The following is a 21,309-nucleotide window of genomic DNA, read 5'->3' as shown; positions in this document are numbered from 1 at the left end:
ACATATACACATACACATATATACAGATATAAAATGCATATATATGTACTTAAATATAGTAATATGTTACTATATTTATATGTAAATATACATACATATATGTAAATATATATATGACTATGGTTAACTCCAAAGCAAAAAATGAAGAATTTAAGAAAGAACTTATATCAATGTAGCAAACAGACTTGGTTTTTATCATAGAAACAGACTGCCAACCAAGTAGAAGCCAATCTTCCAGCAGTACAGGCATTATAGATATAGGAAATAAATAAATGCAGATATAAAAGTGTATATTATAACATTTATATATATAGTTTATATATTATATTTTTACATATGTGTATATAAAACTATATACAAAGATATACATATAGTAGTTTTTTGTTTGTTGGTTGGTTGGTTGGTTGGTTGGTTGGTTGGTTTGGGAGACTATGGTTAACCCCAAAGCAAAAAAGACTGATTTGAGACAGAACAGGCATCAATTGTAGCAAGCAAAGTTGGTTCTTATTGTTACTGAAGAGCAGCCTGAGTCAAAGGGGGCTGGGTCTTCCCTCCTCAGCTTTTGTCTTGCTCACAAGAAATAATTCAGAGGAGTGACAGAAAGCAGTGTTGGAGCAAAGCAAGCCAATTTATTAGGGAAGGAAAATAAGCAAATTTATTAAAAATACACTTGTCAGATACCACAAGCAGGCAACTCAGCTGGTCTGAGTGCCCCACCTGGTGGGTGCTCAAGGGTTTTATATATTTCCCCCTTTGGGGTTTCAAGGTTTCCCTTCCAGAAAGACTAGATTTCAAGGTCCCTTTTTTACATTGTTAAAGCTTTTCCAAGAATTTATGAGAACATCTGGTGATTTTATCTTGGCAAATCCCAAGACTGCTCATTTCTTTGGTCAGTGGGTTAAATAAACTCCCATATTTTTTCTTTTCTCCTCTTCCCCCTATTGCCTTAGAGGCTATCTTCTCTGCTCAACATTCCCTCCTCCAGTGGTACCATCCAAATACTTTCGATGTTTTTGTTATTTGTCCCCCAGACTTCATCTGTCTTGGGTTTAGTTGGTACAAATGTATTAAATGGGTCTTTAGTCTCTTTTTTTCCAGGCCAGGGTGATTTAAGCTATGTATTATCTGGTGAGGGAGGAGAGGTATAAACCATTTGCTTTCAAGTGTCTTGGTTGGGGAAGAGAAGGTATTGTGATTCAAAAGCTGACTGCAAGTTGCCAAAACCCTTTGACCTTTTTTAAATGATCTTGTCTCGGTTTCCATGTTCCACTTGCCCAGAAATTCTTCTAGCTTCTTACTATCCTGCCACATTATCATAGCTAAAGAAAGCAGGAAGGAAAATAATTTAAGCTTTGGTAACTTTAATAAACTGCTGAGTAAGAATGTAGAAAATGTTTGAAAATTGTTACAAATGTCTTAAATGCTATTTTAAAGAAATTAAGATACAATTTTATAGTTCTTTAATTTCAAAAAGAATAATTGGGAAAATAAAAGTTGAAGAAATTTCTGATTAAACAAATTGCAAATTGGAAAAGCTCTCTAGACAGTCATTTACTGTGAAATGTTACAACTTTGAAATAAGCATAATGATCATTAAAGATTAACAATTTAAAGAAACCCATTTTCCCCCTATTCCAGAGCTTATAACAAGAAGTAAAAGCTTAATGGCAGCTGGAGTGAAATACATTTCAATACAAATTTAGGAACATTAAGAAAAAACAAACAAACATTGTGCCTGGCCAGCATGCTCAGTGGTTGAGTATTGACCTGTAAACCAGTTCAATTCTCAGTCAGAGTACATGCCTGGGTTGCAGATTCAATCCTCAGTGTGGAGCATGTAGGAGGCTTCTGATCAGTGATTCTCACTCATCATTAATGTTTCTATCTCTCTCTCCCTCTCACTTCCTCTCTGAAATAAATAAAAAATATTTATTATGCTAAGTGAAATACAGTAAGCCAGTCCAAGAAAGATAAATATCACAAGATCTCACTCATATGTTGGATATAATGATCAACATAAACTGATGAACAAAAATAAATCCAGATACAAATGGCAGGGGAGGAGGAGGGGCTAGAGAGCACCAAAGGACTTGTATGCATGCATCCTATATAATAAAGAGCTAATATGCTAATTAGACCAAAGGGCAGAACGACTGTCTGGATGACCTTCTGGATGAAGACGGGGCTGAAAGGGCTGAGGCAGCCAGGGCTGTGAGGGCTGAGCCCCTTGCACAAATTTTGTGCATCAGGCCTCTAGTATTAGCATAACCAATGAACACAGAAACTGGGGTGGTGGGGGTTTGCCCAAGGTGGGAATGGCTGGGGGGCCAATCAGGGAAAAAGGAGACATATGTAAAACTTTAGACAAAATAAAAAAAAGAAAGGAAGAAGGAGAGAAAGAAAGAAAGATTGTAAAATAAACTCAAGTTTCAGAAAAACAGTTCATATTATTTTTTAATTATTATCATTCTAATGAAATAACTTTTCCCATTTGGGGTATGGTATGTGTGCAGGGTGGGAGGGGCAAAGGTATTTGAGCATGTATGCTTGCAAGAATGTGAAGTTCAAATTATGATATATTCTTTCAGATGAGCATAATTATATTATGTTTAATTTTATTTGAATACTAGAGGACTGATGCATGAAATTCATGCAAGAGTAGGCCTTTCTTCCCTTGGCTGCCTACACCAGCTTCCCTCTGGCACCTGAGACACAGGCTTCCCTCGCTGCCCCAGCTTCGTCCAGAAGGTCGTCCAGTCTAATTAGCATATTATATATTTTTCTATGTCCTGTATTCAGTGGAGATTGGCAGGGTGTACTCAATGTTAATCTATCCATTCAATTCCAAAACTGAAACCAAAAATCGATACATATTTTTCAAATTTTGTTTGGTGTTTAATAAATTTAAGGTGTCATACATCAATTATACATAATAAAATCTCTTTAAGATGAGATTGAAAGTTTTTTTTTTCAGAGATGTCTGTATGACAAAATAATGAAACAGACTTGGGCTTGCATTTATGGAAAACACTTGTAATTAAAGATGTTTTGGTGAATGCATTAAAATGTATTTTAATTAAGGCATATTACAAAGTTATAGTTAGATAAAAATTTAGAAAACTCAGAATCTGAATGATAAAGTGTTTGGTTTCATATATAGATAGATAGATAGATAGATAGATAGATAGATAGATAGATAGATAGATATATCTATCTATCTATCTATCTATCTATCTATCTATATTAGGGGCCCGGTGCACAAAATTTGTGCACTGAGGGGGGTTGTCCCTCAGCCCAGTCTGCCCCCTCTTACATACTGGGAGCCCTCAGGGGATGTCCTAGTGATGGCTTAGGCCCACTCCCTGCTCCCCTTAGGGATAGGGCCTAAGCCGCAGTCTGGCCTCTCTTTGTGGGAGGTGACCAGGCTGATCAGGGGAAGGCACCAGCCCCATCACCACGCTGCTGTAGCCACTGCCAGTCACCGCAGCCAGCAAGGTTTTTTCATCAACACGGACTCCAGTCCCTTCACCATGAAAAAATGACAACTTTCTTTAGGCATTTTCAAGATGTGTCTTTCATATAATAATAATTTCTTTATTATTTTTTTTATCCTCACCTGAGGATGAGTTTCCATTGATTTTTAGAGAATGTGGAAGAGAAAGGGAAAGACAGAGAGAAACATCAATGTGAGAGGAACACTTTGATTGGTTGCGAGCCCTGACCTGGGCCCCGGCCAGGGAGGAGCCCGCAACCTAGGTACATGCCCTTGGTCAGAATTGAACCCAGACCCTGCCATTGGCAGGCCAAGGCATTATCCACTGAGCCAAACCGGCTAGGGCAGGATATGACATTTCTTAGCACTCCAGCAGCCTCAAACCTGGGCAGGGGACCCCTATATCCCCCCATCACTGGCTCTGTCCCCACCCAGGCCTGATGCCTCTGGCCCAGGCGTCAGGCCTGGGCAGGGGACCCGCAGACCCCTCCGATTACCAGCTCCTTCCCCCGCCCAGGCCTGACACCTCCGCCATCTTCCCTTGATCACCGGCTTCTGGGCAGCTTCTGGGGCTTTTGGAGCTGGCCTGCAGCAGGCATGGCGGCTCGTGCTGGCAGCTGCGTTGTCCCGCCCTGCCTAGAGTATGCAAATTAGCCGCCATCTTTGTTGGCGGTTAATTTGTATATCGCGCTGATTTGCCAATGGGAGGCATAGCGAAGGTACGGTCAATTACCATGTTTGTCTATTATAAGATAGGATATATATATATATATATATATATATATATATATATATATTAATATAACATGTATTAATCTAATTTACAAAACAACTGAAAATACCACACAAATTTTAAAAGCTGTTTCAATGTTACCATATGATATAATATCTATAATTTCTATAATTGCTGTTGCAAAATTCCTCCTTTGAAGTGGTCTGAAAGGGTATTCTCTGGTATATATAGGGTGCCTACCCCCCAAAATGTATACACATACTTTGAATAATTATAAAGGCGGTGTTTATTAAAATGCATTTCATTTTCAAAGTTGAGCTATTAGCTATTAAATCCTGTATACGTTCCTTGGGACACTATATCCTATATAATAAAAGCCTAATACGCTAAGTGTTCAGTCATCTGGTCGTCCGTTCAACCAAAGTGTAATATGCTAAGGCTGCTTAACCACTCACTATGACGTGCACTGACCACTAAGGGGAAGACAGTGAACCAGTCAACCAGTCGCTATGACGTGCACTGATCACCAGGGGGCAGACGCTCTGACCTGTAGGTTGCTTGCTGCTGAGGTCCAGCTGATCAGGACTGAGCAAGAGGGGCCAGACATGCCCTGGCGCACCCCCACAGTCCCTCCCTGGCTGACCAACCTCCCGTGTCTCTCCCTGGCCCTCAGGGTGCACTGGTGGGGTCCCTCAGCCTGGCCTGCACCCTCTCACAATCTGGGACCCCTCGGGGGATGTCAGAGAGCCGGTTTAGGCCTAATCCCACAGGCAGGCTGAGGGACCCCACTGGTGCATGAAATTGTGCACTGGGCCTCTAATATACATATATATATACACACATATATATATATATACATGTATATACATATATACATATATACATATATATGTGTGTGTATATATATATGTATATATATATGCTTTATTTGATAATTCTGCACAAATGTGTTGTTATAAAATGCAATTTAATGGAAATAGTTTGTTGCAGTCATTAGGTCCTGATTTCTGGCAAGTAAATGAACTGCCCAACAAAGTAGCCCTAAGAACTTACTTCCTTTTCTGCTAGAAATTCCTCTTCCTCAAATCCACACTGTATTGAAGACATTGTTGGCTCTACATCTTCAATGTGTGTCTAATTCAGGAGATAGTGGCCGGTGAACAAGATGATGTAACACTAGAAAAATACTTTAACACTTTCTTTTCTTTGAAACTGATAGGAGCAGAAATAGAATATTGGGGACCAGCTATAATTGTAAGAAATAATGCTCTGTTAACTGTGATTGTTTTATTCTGATTAAAGAAGGCACATTCTAACCTAGCTGGGAGTTGCACATGGGACCTGGGAGCTCACCTGGAAGTGCAGCTCGTCCTCTCCATCTGGAAGCTGCCTATTATGGTGGAAAGATGAACAACCCTGTTGCAGAAACCAGAGCCACCAGCCCTTTGAAGACCCCCAGCCCTTTGCAAATCTCCAGCCTGCATTACCTGTTAACTGCCCATTTGGCATACCCTTTTGCCCATTTCCCCATGTTATCTTTGTTCCTCTACCCAACATAAGCAGCTGGCTTATGGGGAGAGGCAGAGCAGATTTTTGTGGATGGCCTGCTGCTCTCCCATACTGCTGGCAGTATGGGAATAAACACTCATACATGATTCAACTCTGTCTCTGCTTAATTGGCTCAAGTAGTGACATGCAGCATGGACCTATTGGTTGTCCAGTTACAAAACCATCATTCTGATAACACTATCAATTTTCTTAAATAAAAGATATATGTATAGGGAATAAAGTCCATATTAACATTGCAGATGGATCATGAGAATTCTCGCTTCATATTACACAGTGTTTTACAAAGTATCATACTTTAAAAAGATATTAACTTGTAAGAATATGTAATAAATAACTTCAAAATGCAATGGGTATTTAATTTTAAAGCGTGCCTTTAACATTTATGTAAAATGTTTTTTGTACTTGTTCAATAGAAACTTACCTGGCCACTGGGTAAAGCTAGCAGTAAAACTACTGGTCTGCAATGCGTTAATAATATTAAGATGCTCCTGACACTCCTTGCTCTCTCTCTCCCACCCCGCACTGTGATCTATTAAGAGAAGGTTTAGAAAAAAGGAAATAGGAAATCTTGGGTGTGGGCAAGAATGAAAGAAATCAGTATGACCTGCACTCCACAATCCACTATATTTATTCCCTTCCATGATAACCCTACCCTCACTGCTCAAGTTATTCTCTATATTGTTGACTCGTCATTCCCCCAGAATCAATCACCACATGAGTCTCAACTCCTCTCCCCTGCACAGCTCTCCCTCCACCTTACATCCCATTTATAAGAGAACCAGCCCTAGGGCTTAGGTGTTATGAATAGTCACTAGCAGCCCCACTGGTATGTTAGAGCCACAGTAAGGAAAATGGATATTGGGGCATCCAAAGCACTTTACAATGCTTTGCTTTTAATAAGCTTGTTGTATGTGACAGATTCTCTGGCGCTTTCAACTACCCTATTGTGCTTCAGGTACATTATTTTTTTTAACTTAAAATAGGCCAGCATAGGAGATTATTAACCACTACATATGGTACTTTTTTGGGGAGAAAATATGTCTACATTCAGAAAAATAGTTTTTAACTTCTTTGTTTTTAAGATGGTATGCTTCTACTATATCCCAGATGTTCCCCTGCTCTTGGCATATCTCAATCATTGAAACACTCCTGCCATTTTCCACCCTTTACTGCCTCTATCCAGTGGGATTTGGGGAGAATAAATTGGACATGCTTAACTATCTCAAAATTTTTTTTTTCATTTTAGATAGAGATGCCTTCAAGCTTCTGCTTTTCCATGTTCAAAGTATTAGCTCATCATATCCTCCTCTGTACACATTCATGTACTCACACATGAGCACACACACATTCCTAACCAAGCAACTGCCTTCAACTTATGTATTATACTAGTATGTATTGAGATTGATATTTTACTTACAAATGTTTTACTAGGTTATTTATTTCTCAATAAATAGTCTAAAATAAATAGTATAAATAAATTAATAGTACATAGAACAAATACAAAAGAAATGGAGTAAATAAAAATAAGTAGAATAAATAGTTTAGAATCAAGCTGAAAAAGAAGAGTGATAAATATCGCATCCTTCAAATACTCTAAAATAGGTTTGGCGACAAGAAGCACTAAAATACAAAACAAAATATGAACATTTTGGAGGAAATACTTTAAAAACAAGGGGAGGATTTGATGGCGCTAGGACATGTGGCTTTGAGCCTCACGCTCTAGGGCATTTTGACATCATTGTGCCGAGGGGCTTCTATTGGGGCTAGAGAGCATTTACTGTGAGTGGTGCTATTGGATTTTAACTTCTGTAGTCTGACCTAGAGGCTTTAGGATACAGGCTGCCTTGGCAGATGACAGCTGCAAGGAGGATTAGCAACAGAGGCATGGGCCACATGGCCTCCAGCAAAAGCATGGGTGGTCTTGGCCAAATGTGGGGGACTTTAGGATACAGCCTGATACAGCTTGATCTTGAACTACACTGAGTAAATATGCTGGCAGCCAGGGCTTTAGCAGATGTCTTGGCAGATGCTGGCAAATCACAGAGGCCTTAGTAAGCAGGCACAGCTGAGGCAAATATACAACCACAGGGAAAAGAGTGTCTTCACAGGCCGTTTAGCGATCACTGGTTGGCCGAGCAACATTTTCTACTTTAACACTATGCTTCAGTTCTACGTGTGCTAGTAGCTCTAGGGAGGTTCTAGCTTCAAACTGAGTTTCCGACTAAGAAAGGCAGCACGGAATAGTGCTACCTGTTTCACTGTCGTCTTCTAGAATAGAAGAATAAAATGGGATAATGGAAAAACACTTACGCCAAATAAGGAACAAAATACCAGACACTTATGGCACTCCTGCAGAAAATGCAGCAACTATGAAATGCTAAGTTTGTAAAATTTAAACAAGGAAAGGCTATGCCTCCTGTGCTGATTTCTATGAGCACCCTATGGGCTGGGTTTCAGAAACATTACTAGCAGCTTCAGAGGCAGAGGCTGTCTTTTTAGCTGAAACTAAAGTGGGTGGGTAAACACTTTGTAGGAAGCACGTTTCTTAGGTCTAGGGTAGTAGAGTGCCCTGTAAGAAGCAGTGGAAGTGACGCGGACATGAAAACATCTGTTTAAATGTGATTGTGGGCTCTTTGTTACCAGATGGAACCTGTATTCAAGTCAGTATTGGAATGCCAGAAGCATAAGACTAGAAGGGGAAAAGGCAGTGAATATGGTGATCACAGCTCCTTGATTAATCACTTGATAGGAATGAGTTTTAGTTCAGAAAATTTTGGAGACATAGAACAGAATGAGTAATTGCCGGGTCATTCCAGCGAGACTAAATTCAAGATTTACTACATGCTCTCTCCTTGGCTCTCTTAACACCAAACCTCCAATATGGTTTCTTGCAGGATGAAAAACAAGTTCTGGAAACAAATTTTTGCCAGGGCTAAACTTTATGTCCTAGATATGGAAAAGAGACCTCTGCTTTGGGTAGGCTTGGGTCCTGTGTTGTTAGGGCACATACCCAGGATGCAGGTTCAATCCCTGGTCAGGGCATGTGGGAAAGCAACTCATCAATGTTTCTCTCTCACATCAATATTTCTCTTTCTCTTCTTCCTCTCTCTAAAAATCGACCCAGAATCTAACCCCACCACCTTTTGGTGTTTGGAATGATGTACCAACCAACTGAGCCACACTGGCCAGTGCTGCACTGTTAATTTTTGGACTCTATAAAAAGTGAGTCACAACACAGACTTGGTATGAAGAAGTACAACTCCAAAGGCTCTGACGAACCACACCCATTTCCATGAGAGAGAGTTCTAGCTGCAGCTACCGAAGCAACAAAACTCAGACATCAACATCCATCTGTCTGAGACTGAACAGAACATAAAGTTGGGAAGGGTGACGTTTCCCATTAATTTATTTGAAATATAGTATTGCAAGGACAAAGAGAACTCCATTTGGACTTCAATTTCTGTGAGTTTTAACATTTTAGGATTTAAATCTGTGAGAGGATTTAACCTTAGTAATTTTAAGTTGCCTTTGGAAATTCATAATAGGAGGGAGATCATATTCAAATTTGGATCATCTCTTTGTTGCTGGCATTTTGTTGCAGTGTCTATTTATTTTGTTCTTGGAGTATGTTGCCTTCAGTTTTATTGTGGGGTTCAGATGGACTATACTGGACTAAGTGAACATACATTATTTGCAGTGGGAAATAGGACAGGGAATGGCTATTTACCCTTAGTATAGTGAAGGCCTGCAGTTGAGTTAATTAAAGTGCTTTTTATCTATTTGCATCCTTCAGGGGTTCCAGGTGGATAACAGAAGTACAGTGGTTGTGACGGGGGCCTGGCATTGTGCAGGTGGAGGCAGAACTGCCCCAAAGTCCGGTCCATCTTCTCCCAAAGGGCAATCACCAGAACTCTGCTTGGCTATGGAATAAAGGTGGCACACAGGTAGTTAAAAGAACAACAATAAAACCTAAGAAAACCTGTGGCATATTGAGGTAATGATATTAGTGATGATAGTCCCTTTCCTAAAGTTTCCTTCCTGTGAAGGGGCCTCAATCACTGTGACATTCTTAACGTCTCTCCATCTCACAGGAGATGCCATGCCTGTCTGTTGGACATTTTTGGAATAATGATTTTGACGTAGTTAGCTCATCCCTTTATCATTTTGGAATTGAAATACTCACAGGGGAAAGACATTCCATTTTTGGTGAGCATTTTGTTTTTTGTGTCACAAGTTTAATTTAGGCTGACTTCTCCCCCTCCCCCTGACCTCCACCCCGAGTCCTGCTTGGAGAGGACTTGCCCCTGATAGTGCAAATCAATTGATGGTGTGGATAATCTATCAAAATCTGGGGTTCAATTAGCAGGCCCCCATTGACTGTCTACTAACATAAATGCTCGTTTATAATTTACCAGCTATAAGGCTAATATTTTGGCCTCCAATTTCTTATTCTTTGCCTCACTTATCAAAATTTTCAGAACCCAGATGGTGACAAAAAGTAGTATTTATTAGTTCCCTTTAAAAACACAAACTTTTATAATACAAGCTGTTGTTAAGTTTGATTGCTAAAAACCATCTATACTTCTACAATTCCTCCTATATGTAAAGCCAGCAGAAAAGGCAACTTTAGCTGCGGGCTGTTTCTTCCAAAACACATGGTAGCTGTGAGCAAAATTCACTCTCATTTAAATTAGTGTATTTCAGAATCTAGAGAATGATGTGATCAGAATTATGCAGACCTGGAAAAATATTAGTTCATATTTAAATAAATACAAATAATTCTGGTTTTAGATACCAAGTTATACTGATTCTGATACAGTTTTTAGTCATGTTAAACAAACAAGCAAAGGTGACCACTTTCATGAAGAAAGAATTGGTTAGAAATATCAAATTAGGGTTTTTGGTTGAATATGTTTTTTTTGAAAATTGTTTACATAATTATTTAAGACAAAAGTTTTTGTTATCAAATGATGTTTCAGAAGGTCCAAAGTTGTAGAGTAAAACATTTTTTCTTTTCAAATGATGCAAAGTGGAATGTGTGGTAAGAATGAAATCCCTGTAGGGTTTTTGGAAAGCAGGCCAGTACTGAAAGCATGGAAATAAGTTAGAAGGATAATATGTACCATAGGTATAATAGGAGCTCACGTGGGAAAATAAAATATATAGAAACCTTGTGTGCCTAAGGAAAGGCACTGACATTTTCAAATGATATTTGATAATGCCATTTCTGTAAATATGTTTTAAGTACAGAAACCTTTTGCATAAAAAACCTGTGGAAAGTTTTTTTCTTGGGAAGTCTTTAGAGACAGCTAAGAAATCTTTTAAAATGATGCTGGTTTTCACTTCATGGAATGGGTAACCAGATATCCTAACGCATGCTGAGGCAAAATATCATTTTGATGTTCCAACAACTTCTGCGCTTTCCCATTTCTTTCTTATTCTGCACCAGCTCTCAAGTTTTCATTTTTAATTTTTGGTATGTAGAGCTGATCATGGTGCTGAATTCTTTCCCAGTAGGACTTCCACATTGTGGAATCTGTGTACATGGAACAAATCACATTTTGTAGTAATAATCTTATATCTCTCTTTGCTGGTGTTTGATGAGAGATAAAAGCAGTAATGGAGATACCCAAGCTCTAAAGTCCAATTGATCTAGCATTTACTGCCTTTGTAACTAGATCAAGTTATCTAAACTTTCTGAGCTCAGGTTTTTCACTTATAAAATAGTAATCATCCTTGATATATTTTATGGTTTTGTTAAGAATTATATGCAGAACTATAAAAGCATCTCACATAAAAATAGTATGCTGACCGGCCGCCATTACTCAGTGGTTGATCATTGATCCATGAACCAAGGGTTCAACAGTTGGATTCCTGATCAGGGCACATGCCTGGGTTGCAAGCTCAATCCCCAGTAGGGGGCGTGCAGGAGGCAACCGATAGAAATCTCTCATCAATGTTTCTGTCGCTCCCTTCCTCTCTCTCTAAAATCAATAAAAATATATATGTTTTAAAATATGCCAATAATTATTAGATATTCCCCCTAACTCTTTACTGAAACACTAGTTCTAGTGGAGTTCTAGATGACTTAATTCTTACATACTAGTTGCTCTGATCACCAATCATATAAACTTGATTATCGTAAGTGGGACATTTTTATACTGATACATTTTTTTAATTGTGTAAATGTATTTGTATATTCCACATGGGCTTTTCCAATCTCCAGGTGGATTGCACATGATAGAGACATTTTTGGAGATAGCTAATCTACCATTTTTGTGAAAACCATTCAGTGAGCAAACAATACCTGATAAGACTGTAACAAAGCTGCTGTGGCCTTTAACATTTGGCTTTACAACAAGAAACATTTTGTACTATGATTTTTATTTCTATTTGAAAAGCTCTGTGACTTTAGAAACATCATGAATCTCGTTTGGTGTCATTTCTAATATATTGAATCATTTTATTCTGTGAAGGTGTTTGGTTAAAATAATCTTCATACATTTAGCTCAAACACAGAACAAAATTACATAACCATAAGAAAAATATAAGCATGGCTCTAGAATTTCCTAGATCTCAAACCCTGTTTCCTACACACTGGGTAAGTGGTACCTAATATCTCCACCTGAGGGTTCAGGATCATCAAAATGCAAAATAAATAAATAAATAAATAAGTAAATAAAATTTAAATGAAAAAAAATGTATTTACTCTGAGCAAGAAGCGAATTAGAAACACATACATAAAATGCTTTCGGTGCATTATCAAGTTCTTATGCTTTTGTCTTAAACTTGGAACCTTTTTCTAAGCATTGCATTCATAAATTACCATGTTAAGAATAGAACTCATAACTTCTCTTTGGGTCTCCAAATCTGAATTTCCTCTTTTCAGACATTAGGTTTCAGAATCCTGGTCATCCTACACTCTTGTATATATAATTCCATAAGCATAGTATATCTCTGACTGCCTTACTGCACTGAATATTTTTTCTACAAGCAATCCCACACAATATAGAGAGCTTGCAAGCTAGCTCTATTTCACCTACCTCTAGATTGGTGTTCAAATCCTAAAAAATAATAACTCTTTCTATAGTACCAAATAGTGTATTAGTGCAGGACATGATTGGAATTCACATGACGTGTGTGTGTGTGTGTGTGTGTGTGTGTGTATTATAAAGACTTAGGTAATAGAATTAAGAGCACACCCAGTGTGATACTGAGTTGAGAGAAGTTGTTCTGATCTTCGAAGCCTAAACTAGAATTTAAAATAACCTTGACAAATTAGAGAAGTTATCCATCAAAAACCGTATGAAGTTTGATAGTGATAAGTGCAGGGTGGTACACGGGGGAAAACAGCTAAGGATGCATGCAATACCCACGGCAGTGACTATAAGCAGGTCTGAAAAAAAAATGTGGAAACTATAGGGGAGAAAAGCTGGCAGTTAATCAGCATTAAACTGTTGTTAATTTTCAAGAGCTGATATGACACTCAGATACACAGTTTTATGAGCTATCAGAGAAAAGCAGAGGAGTAATCTTTTGGTTCCGTAAAATCTGAGGATTATCCTCTTCTAAATTTTTCCAGTAGTGAGAACTTTATTACTGCAATATTTTTATTTGTTTCATAAATATTTATTAACATCCTACTGTGTAGAGTGTGAAGTGCTCCAAACTGTCATTTGATACTTCATCCTAATTATCATAGGTAACAAAACAATATTCTTGTCAAGGCAAACGTTTCTTGCATCACATCCTATAATGTTATTGTATTCTACAGTGGACTTTTGTTACATTTTGTTTGTCCAGCATCGTCTCCATTTTAGAAATTATGCCCTCCCCATTTGGTGGGTAGTTTTAATACCACCGTAATTTAACCTAGTTATTAATAACCGGAAGGGAGCAAAGGGAAGGCCAAATACCATGAGCATATCGCTTGGACAGCTTCCCCAGGGGCCACCGGCTTATTCCCCGCAGACCACCGGGGAAAGGGACTGGACAGGGGAAGAATTGACACATGCTCAGTAAAGTCTGGGTGACATGGGGGGGTACTTGTCTCAGTCACACTTGGAAACAGGTCACTGGCCTGTTTTTTCCAGTAGAGCATGAAAATATCATGGCCTCTGCCAGCAAGGGAAGCTGTGAGATATTTAATCACCTAAAGTTTCCACAAAATACCACGTGCAGGCGCGCACGTGCAGTGCGATTGAAACTCCGTGGCCCATGCACAGAAGTTGGTATTTTGTGGAAGAGCCACACTCAAGGGGTCAAAGAGCCACATGTGGCTCTCAAGCCGCAGTTTGCCGAGCACTAAACTAAGGAGTTCATTTTCTTGTGCTCATCTTGTATTTTTGGGACTTTGGGAACTCTCATTGCAGGGGGCTCATTCTCTTGGCTCCCCTGCATTCACCCACATGGCCCAAGGCCATGTGCACCCCAGGCAATGGACTGTAACTAGCTTCATGCTACACTGGACCCAGCTACACCATGGAACAGAAACTCTGGACACTGGCTTTGCTTCTAGCTCTACTAAATCCCAAGCTGAACATCTTCCAGGACTGGATGAAGGGAAATGGGACTGTAGAAACCAAGGGATGTAATTGCATGCAAATAAACATCATTCATCCTCCCGTGCCTGTCTCAGAAAATTATTTTTCTCAAGATATCATAAGGACCCCACCCCAAGCACTCAGTATGGAAAGGGGTAACTCACCTTTAGTCACACAGCCACACCTTTGCTGTCACTGGCCAATCAGACAGAGTAAGATGCTGGAGGATGGACATGTGATAATCAAAGAGGCTGTTTCTAAGTCATTCCATGACTCTACAGGGTTGTGAAGAAAAAGCTCTTCTCTTTCTCTGGAACCCTATGTATAATTATGGTGTAAGGCTAGAAATTTGTTGACTGTTTTTAACCTCTCTGTGTGGAGAACCAGCTTAAGTTTTAACGAATCTAAAGAAAATAAGAGTCCAGAGTTAGAAGGAACAAGACACAATCCTAATGATATCTCTTAAGCCCTATGGATCAAAGTAGGCTGAAGTAACCCCCAAATGTGAACTTTTAAGTTAAATTAACTAATATTTTGTTTTTGTCTGTTTGTTCTTGCTGAAACTAATTTGATTTGCATTTATGGCACTTAACCAGAGTTTAGACTAATACCTACTCATCGTTGGCTATCTTAATGTAACCATAACATAAGACAATACTTTAGGTAACAAGGTTCTTCCCCCACCCCGACCACCACCATGAGAATGGAGGGTTTTGCTATCAATTCTATGAGGAAAAGGCAGATATATCTATAAAAAATAAAATACACTAAGCAGGACTTTGGTATATCTGAGAGCTAAATCTTATTTATGTAAGCTTTAATATCTAGAATTTAAACCTAGAATTATGAAAATATCATGGTAGTGATGATGAATGCCAATATGATACTTACCAAATGAAAGTATGGTGGTGAATTTTATATGTCATCTTACCTGGGATACAAGGTGCCCAGAAATTTAGTTAAATACTATTTCTGGGATGTCTGGAAAAAGGTGCTTCTGGTTGAGATTAACATTTTAATCAGCAGACTGAATAATGAAAATTGCTCTCTGTGAGTCAGAATTATCTCTCTTTCTCTGCCTGTCTTTAAACTGGGCCATTGGCCTCCTCCTGTCTTCAGACTCTGACTTGGATTAGAACTTCTATCATCACCTCTACTAGTCCATAGGCCTTTGGACTCCGACTGGAATTTCACCCTCATTTCTCCTTGGGTCTCTAACCCTCTGACTGCACATCTTGGGACTTCTTAGTTTGCATAACTGCATGTGCCAATTTCTTATATCAAAATCTATCTATCTATCTATCTATCTATCTATCTATCATCTATCTATCTATCTATCTATCTATCTATCAATCATCTATCCATCCATTCTTTTATTGATTCTATTTCTCAGGACAACCTAGAATAATACAATGTCAATATCAAGAATAGCACTATTCTGATGAAAAGGTTTTCTGTGAAGATGGAAATGTTTTCTGTTTTGTCCAATAGAGTAGTCATTAGTCACATGTGGCTATTGAGTACTTAAAATGTGATTAAAATGACTACAATTCATAGTTTTAAATTTTATTTTACTTTAATTAAGTTAAATTTAAATAGTCACATAGGGTTAGTGACTACCTTTTGGACAGCACAGCTCTAAAGAACAAGCCATAGTTTTTAAACCATGCTATTCCTTGTATACTAATTTCCAGACTCATTTCCTTATATTCTTCTCTGTCCTTTCAGTAATTGTTCATTTGCTACTTCAAGATGCTTTATCCCTCTTATTATTTTTTATTAAGAAATAAACTACATGTTCCCTAGAGATGTAGATAAACTTGGTTGCTCTAGCTGTAGAATTAATTATAAGGTAGCGGGAATCAAATAACATCATAGAATTCTTCATCCTTCTATATCTCAGCTCTTGAGTTACCAGCACATCTCCTTTTATTTGGTCAATCCAGACAAAAAACTGGGTCCTCAGTTCATTCTATAGTAGAACTCTGTAATATTCTTACCAGAAATGATATTACATATTATTACAAATAAAAAAAAAAACTCTTAAAATAAGGGGATGTAAAGAGGAGTACAAAACAGTTTCTTGTATGGAAAATAATACAAAGATTAATAAGTAATAATACAAGCATAAACTGTGTTTGCATAGTTACAACTGTAAACCTTGTATACTTTAATAGGTGATTGTAATTATTCCTATCTATTAATTCCAAACTATTTTCTGTTTGGAAAAAATCAGGTATAGTTAACAAGGCCAACAGTAATTATATAAGGGAAATAAATCAGTAAATACATTTACTGGGTATCTATTTTATTTATCCCTACATAGTTTGCATTTTACCAACTCATGTATTTTTTAAAATAAAAATCTAAGTGGACTTTTCTTTTTTATAAGTGCTGAAGTTTTAGTTTGCTGGTTCACTTAAGAATACTTAGAAGTTCTTATTAGGAAAATGATGCCCTAGAAAAAGACACAAAAAAGAAAGATGAGTGAATCTGTATTCATACAAGTTAAACTAGAGGGTAGTCAGCTTTGGATGGACACACACATTACTTCAGTAAATAGATATTGAGTTATTACTATTTTTCAGCCCTTTTCTAGTTGCTGGAACCCAGTGGACAAGCAATGTCCTTGCATTCTTGCAGTTTGCATTCTAGCTGAGGGGTGGAGGTGGGTGGGGAGAGCCAATACCCAAGTAAACAAATCAATTAAATAAATTCAGGTTTATAAGGGACATAAGGAAAAATAAAATAAGATAGATGTGCAAAGAGTAAGTGGATGGGTCGAGGGCAGAAGGTCATCAGTAAATGACTACCTGAGAATATCAAATTTGAGCAAACTTCTTGCTAAAGTAATGAAATGACTTATATAATGATATTAAATGAGTGTTCCATGTAGAAAAGCTCCACGTCGGAAAACCATGTTGCAGGTATGAAATTGACTTGAATGGATGCAGAGTCATTCTCTTGAGCGTCATAGCCAGGATATTTCCATTTATCTTTGGTCATGTGCAAAACTACTATTTTGCACATTAGCTGCTTTTAAATACTATGATCATATGATCTTCCATAAGGTATAGTGAATGTTTGCTTGTTTGGGGGAAATGGAGGAAAATAATTATCATTCTTGCTGAATTTAAGAAAGTGTGTGGTGGCCATATATCTTACATCATTTAGAGTCAATCATTGTAGAGCTAGAAGTTATCCTACATAATAGCACAAGGTCAGTTTTACTCTACATATTGTGATTGCATCTTTCCAAATGAGAGTATATGTATATGCTGGTTCATTTATGTAAAAATGCAGAAATAGCTCATCTTGAGTTTGTAAATTTCTGAATTTCTCTTCAGGCTTTGATATACTATCATTACCATAATTTAAAATTCTAGCAATAAACATTTGGGGTGGGATAAAATAATAAGTCATAATTCTGATGTAGGACATGGAATGTTGTATAAATAGTAGCAAAATTCTAAATTAAAATGTAATTCAAAGCAGTTAATATTGCTATATGCTATCATATACAGGGGTGGGTAAAAGCAGGTATACATTTGTGAGTACATGAGATGTGTTATCTATCAATTATTGTACTATTTGTATTATTTTCATACTAGCAATTATAACCCTACTTTTGCTCATCCTTGTATATATCATATATGTATGTAATAATATATGCTATCCATTATATTATATGTACTATATGTTATACTGAAGGACTCTTAACATCTACCCAACATAAGCAGCTGACCTCATATTTAAAATGCTGGTGAGCATGGAGAATGACAATCAAGGCTTCCAGTATTCAATAAGCTCATTTTATTTCACAATGGTCTACATTTTCACCAGACCATGAGATTTCTTTTTCTAGGTCAATTTACTTCAAGAGTCAATTTACTATAAGAGTCAACTTAGCATGGATTTTTATATTTTTAGTTCTGGGGATCCATAATGACTATATATTTAAAGTATTTAGATATTTCACTTAAATTAAAGTTTTAAAAGCAAAATATAAATATTCTAAGTAACCAGGTGAAATCCCAGGAAATGTATCCGTAGTGGTAACAACTGATGTCTCTTAATAACTTCCCATTTTCATTTCATAACATTTTGACACAAGTAAAACTGTTTTTTTTTATTTTTTCAACTTTACAGAGGCACAATTTACAAATTAAAACAAAAAGTATTTAAAGTGTACATTGTGATGATTTGATATATGTATACATTGTGAAAGGATCCCCCCTCATCTTGCTAATTATCATCCATCACTTTAAAACCTTGGACAGATTACTTTGCTCCTTGTAGAATAAAAAAAAAAAAAAAAGGGCAGAACCATCACAAACTTGATAAATTCCAATTCTCTCTTACTGGTGTAAAAGTAGTTATAATGTACAAACTAAACTCCTCTGTAAAATCCATCTTAAAAGAATCCTAACACATACAATACTCTTGCGGGAGGAGGAGGCTGTCATTCTATCGTGTGACAGCACTAGCAAAGAGAACCATCATATCCAAAGCAGGGAAAAGGTGTGTGCTATTTTTACACAACTTTTAAAACAGTATTACATGAATTACTTGCATGTAAAGCATTCATTTCTTAAAAAGTATTTCAAAACATGAAGTTAAATGTTAAAAAATATTTTCCATGAAGTGAAGATGAATACAAGGCTTAATGATAAAGAAATTAAAGATGGATAGATGCCATCTTTTTTTTAAGATATGTTTTTATTGATTTCAGAAAGAGAAAGGGAGAGGGAAAGATAGATAGAAACATCACTGATGAGAGAGAATCATTGACCAGCTGCCTCCTGCATGCTCCCTACTGGGGATCCTGCCTGCTACCCAGGCATGTGCCCTAACCCAGAATTGAACCATGACCTCCTGGTTCATGGGTTGTTGCAGAACCACTGAGCCATAACAGCTGGGCAGATAGATGCCATCTTTTGGCAATTTATGATATTAATCATCTGATGATTCATAAGGGGTCAGGTAATTTGTAGATTTAGAGACACTGATAATACAGAGAGACAAGAATTGCCCTAAAACTATAAATGAAGATATTTGAAGATGTTTACTTGCATTCTAAGAAATGTTTTACATTTTATAAATGAATTTACTTATACAATGACAACTTTGAACATTTTGACTATAGTCACACTTTAAAATATTGAAAGTTCTTACAACAAAGGAGCATTTGATATTTAAAAAATAATTGACAAATAGCATCTAAGCATAGACTATTTAGAAAATATAGTGTTACCTATTTTTTGTACTTGAAAATGACATTATTTATCCAAGTGGCCAGAGTTTGCATTTTGAGTGCTTTTCTCCCAGGGCTGGAATAAGTGCAAATTCCAGTGTGGACTAGAGAGAGCTTTTAACCACATGAACGTTTATGACTATCATCACAATCAAACTTGCAACCATTTAAAAAATACCTAATTAAATTAATTGATTTGTTCCATAGTTTACAAAAAGAGTTACTTTTCTTTTTGTTGTGATGACAAGGAGACTCCTGGGGTTCCTGAAAATAGTCATTAAAAAAAAAATCCTCTGGCCTTTTTACTCTTCTAGAACACCCACTGAAATGCTTCCTGCGGTTGAGTGCTCAGTAAAGCAGTGTTAAAAACTAGTGCTTCTCAATTTTTGTGTACAGATAAATCACCCTGGAATCCTGTTATAATGAAAGACCTGAGATTCTGCCATTCTAACAAGTTCCAAGGTAACGGTGATGATGTTTGTCTGAGGACCACATGCTGCATAGCAAACCTAGAGACTACTTCATTGTAGAAATCCTAATTGCTCTGGTAGTTATCACAACAACAAAAACATGATTTGCTTCTTAGTATTGATCACAAATGCTGAGATACTCATGTTCAGTTGGGGCATTTTCTTGAATACAAAAATCTTAGAATAATGATTTCTTAAAAGCTTTGTGAGACTTTGGAAGTCATCAAATGCAGCTTCCTCATATTATAGTTGAGGAAGTTGAGGGTCAAGGAAGTTGAATATATGCCCAAACTCATAGGGTTATCAGTGCTAGAAGCCAGGACTCCTGACTACTGCTTTAATAAAGAAACCCTAATTATTTGGCATTTCTATTTATTATAGTCTTCCTGACAAAGAGCCTAAGTATGCGTCAATAATGATTAGAATTTCAGCTTTTGATGCTCACAATAGTTTAAATGACAGCAGTATCTTTGGACTGACTTTCTTAACAGCTAAAACTCACAGTGGGCCACTATTTCCTATAATAACAAGAGTATTCACACATCCTCTTCCTTCTAATGTCCCCTTGCAATTTTATTATGGACATTTTATTTCTTAATTTTGAGAACCTGGGGAGGAAAGTGGACAGAGAAATGAATAGGTCATTTGTTAAAAGGCAGGAGTTGAATTTGTAAAAGGTTGTGGCAAAAAAAAAAAAAATGCAACAAATGAGAAAGAGCGAAGGGCATCAATATTGATCTTGCCTCTCATCTTTCCCTCTGTCTTCTTGCTTGCAGGTTTCTATTGTGTAGTCTTTCAAACAACGCAGACTTTATTTATGGTGTGACTGATTTAACCCTACTGGAATAGTCCATCATCTGCTAATTTGGTCCAATTAAAAACTGGTCATAGGGAAAAGCCTGGGAATTAAGCTAATTTGGAAACACAACTTCTGATTAATTTATGTCTTGCTCATTTATATCTCCTCTTTTAAAGGACACTTTTCATGGTGAGGGTTTATATAGGAGTTTATTCTTTTATTTTTCTCCAGATTCCTGAGTTGCTTTCTATGACCGCTTAAGGTTGAGTCCCTGAAGAAAGTACAATTGTGCTTTTTCTCCCTTCCTTAAGACTATTGTTAAAACATTTATAGGGGATTGCCTAAGATTTCCTGCTATCCTGAATTAGAAAAGCCCCACTAAACAGCTAGAGCCATCGTTTATAAAGCACTTACACATTGCATGACCCTGTATAGTTTGCATTCTCAA

The sequence above is a fragment of the Myotis nattereri genome, assembly GCF_964212035.1.
Source record: "Myotis nattereri genome assembly, chromosome: 3".
NCBI classification, from domain to species: Eukaryota; Metazoa; Chordata; class Mammalia; order Chiroptera; family Vespertilionidae; genus Myotis; species Myotis nattereri.
The sequence above is the reverse complement of the archived record's forward strand: the minus strand, read 5'-3'. Positions refer to the sequence as shown.